Source organism: Octodon degus, unplaced genomic scaffold, assembly GCF_000260255.1.
Source record: "Octodon degus isolate 3935 unplaced genomic scaffold, OctDeg1.0 scaffold00168, whole genome shotgun sequence".
Lineage (NCBI taxonomy): Eukaryota > Metazoa > Chordata > Mammalia > Rodentia > Octodontidae > Octodon > Octodon degus.
In genome coordinates, this window is record NW_004524744.1 from 397,472 (window position 1) to 400,753 (window position 3,282).

Genomic DNA, 3,282 nt, shown 5'->3' on the forward strand with positions numbered 1-3,282 from the left:
GGAACCAGGGATTGAACTCAGGCCCTTGTGCTCACCAGGGAAGCGCTTATTCTACAAAGCCATCTCCCCAGCCTTAGCTCTTCACTCTTAATTTCCAACATAGCCCTGGCCATGTGGGATCCAGGAGCCAATACAGTCCTTTTCAATAGAAGACTCCTGAAACTCATCCTCACCAGCAGCATTTCTATTAGTACTCTGATCCAGGCTCTGATCAGAGCCTCCTATATGCTTCATAATATATTGAGACTGTATCTTAGGCTAGTCTCTTAAAACCTTTCCAAATTAATTCACAAGATTCTTAAGCCACATGGCCAGACAAAAATCACAGCAATGACACCCCTCTCCTGGTACTAATTTTTGTATCAGTCAGTGTTAAATTAGAGAAACACAAGATATTCAAATGTATAAGAAATTATGATTGTCTTACTCAGCCACAGAGTTGGATGAGGAAGCATGCAAAGGTTGTCTGTACCCTGGAGACTGATGGTTTCAGTCCAAGGTTTGGAGCTCACTGCAGTGTTGCATGCAAGGAGGCCAGTGGGTCTGTGTGAGAAGGCTAAAGAGTTTATGCTGAAAGGCTGAAAGATCCAAGGTGAAAGCCAAAGAGCCTACATCGCAAGTCGGGGATGATGTCCAAGCTGAAGGAGATTGGAGCTCCTCCAAAGATCAAAAACCAGTTCATCCTTCTTCTTTTCCCCTTATACCTTCCATAGAATGAGCTACCCTAGGATGTGTCCTGTAAACCCTAGGGTGCAGTCACCATAGGACAGGTCCTCTACACTCTAATGTGTAGAATTGTGAGCCAATTTACACTTATAAACTCAAGTTGACACAATTGATCTACCTCTATACCTTATCAACCACCAAATCTCTTACACCTCAAATACATCTCAAAGTCATCCTTTCATTAAGAACTTGTTACAAAGATACTGATGACATGTACTAAGTGAAAGTAAGGTTTTTACCCTAGCATTCTGACTTCTGCAAGTTATGAAAATTATTTTCCTAAAAGTACAAATGGGATCTTTTCCTCCTGTTTGCAAAACATTTTTAGGGATTTTCTATTGACAGAAGGATAAATTTCCAAAGTTTTAGTTAAGGTAGATTTTGAAAGTTTGTATACTGTAAGAATTTCCATGCTCATTGCTTTCCTGCCTCTTTCCCTTTCCTTGTCCTGCCACTCAAGAGGGACTACTTGCCCAAATATGATGTGTACTTCTCAAAAAGTGGGAAGAGTATAAGCAAAGCCATCAGAGTTTGAATGTTTTTTCACAGTTACATTGAGCAAGTTTACCATAATAGCTTTGAGTGATTTTTTTCTTCTGAAGTAGGGAGGAGAGGAGACCTGGAGATAGGTTGCTGAAAAAAGGAATGGTTGATTGGATAATTCAATTATTTATCATGGAAGAAGAGACCATATAACTTAACTTGTATTTAATTGATCATCATTGAATATTTTGCATTTGATGTGATAAGGAGTATAATAAGAATTATATATATGTAACCATTAATGTAAATCTGAATATACCAAGACACATTAACTTTTCACAAATGGGCTGCTGGAGACTATGGTTTAAGGAAATGTCTTTGTTATGAAGTTTACCAGGGATGGATTATAGTGTGTTAACTAATAGTCAATTTGAAACACCTAGGTGTACTGAATCAATGTGGCTCTAGGTATGGAAGACCCACCTAAGCATAAAAGGAGAACTGGAGGGAAAGATGGTGTGATGGGGATACTTCTAGAGAAGCTTGTCATGACTGCTTTCATTGTATGAATTTGGCTGATCTAACCATTGGAGGAACTAGGGACCTTGCTATTGCTCAGGATGGTTATGATTCTTTTGGAGGAGCCCTATCTTTATCTTGAGTTTTTCTTCCTGGCTCCAGCACAGATTCCTGAGGCTACTGGCACAGATCGCTCATTCTGCTGGTGTAGGCTTTCTACCTTTGTGTCGCGCGCGGCCTTGCCAGCAAGGAAGACGCGACCACTGGTTGTGTCTGCGCAGCTTTTATTGCCCTGTCACATCAGCCTTCTTCCCCCTTGAGGCCCCTGCTCTTAGCTTATAAGTCTCAGGGCTTCCAACCATGGGGCTCCACGTGTGTACCGTCCATTGGTCCAGGTACGCGGAAGCAATGCATTAGCCCAAGCCTTGGCCTTTTATGGAGTTGTTGATTACCAGGAGCACTCACCCCCTGAGGGGGTGGAAGGCGGAAACCGGCGACATCCTAGGGCGTGGCTACACACAGCTCCCTACACCTTTGGGCCTTCCCAGGGCAGATCCTTGATACAGACTTGCATAAGACATTGTCAAGGGCCTAGGTCTTCAGTTGGATGCATGCAAGATACTACTGCGGGATTCTGATTCTCAGATGAATTCTTTGGGTTTCTAGTGTGTGGACAGATCTCCCATACAATTTTGCATTTGACTTTGTGGGTTTTATACAATAATTCTATAAATTATGTGTCTGATGTTAAATTTTTTCTCTTGTAAAAGATTTGCTTACTACAACATAGTGAACAGGATTAAAAAGTAAATGTATTCCGTCTAGTTTATTTTTTATTTGAACTTGGTTGCTTTAATTGGTACTTTCAAAATTCATAGGTTTTATAGTATATGTGTCCCCCTGTTGGTCATCAAAGCTTTATGTAAAGATAATAAAAAATTTATCACATCAACTGAGTATATGCAAAAGCAATGGAAAATTTACAAACAAATCTCTCCAATCAACATTTTGCAAAATACAGTTACACATCTGAATTATCCAACAAGTGTTAAAATACATTTAAAAAAATTTAACACTGGAGTACCTCCCCCACCCCGCCCGCTGAGTAGGAATTTCTGCTGACTTCCAGGAACCCCCAGACCCAGTCCTACACCAGGCCCGGTGAGTGTGTGGAGAGCTTCCTGCTACCCTGCGCCAGCGGGACCAGTCCGAGCCCAGGTGCAGCAAGGGTCGGACCCTCTCCCATCCCCTCGGGCCACCCCCCACCACTCCACAGTACCTCCCCCACACCGCCCGCCGAGTACGAATATCTGCCGACTTCCGAGAACACCCAGACCCAGTCCTAGCCCAGGTCCACAGCAGGAAGGAGCTGAGCACAGCAGCCAGACCTAAGCCAGACACAGCTGGATCAGTCCATACTCTGTAGAGCTGCACCTGAACTTCAGAACGTGCGAAGGTTATAACTACAGCAAAGATCTACAACAAAGGGCAGAAGACAGTGCTACACAAATGATGAGAAGGAACAAAATGCAACCTCAGAACCCAAGCCCACCC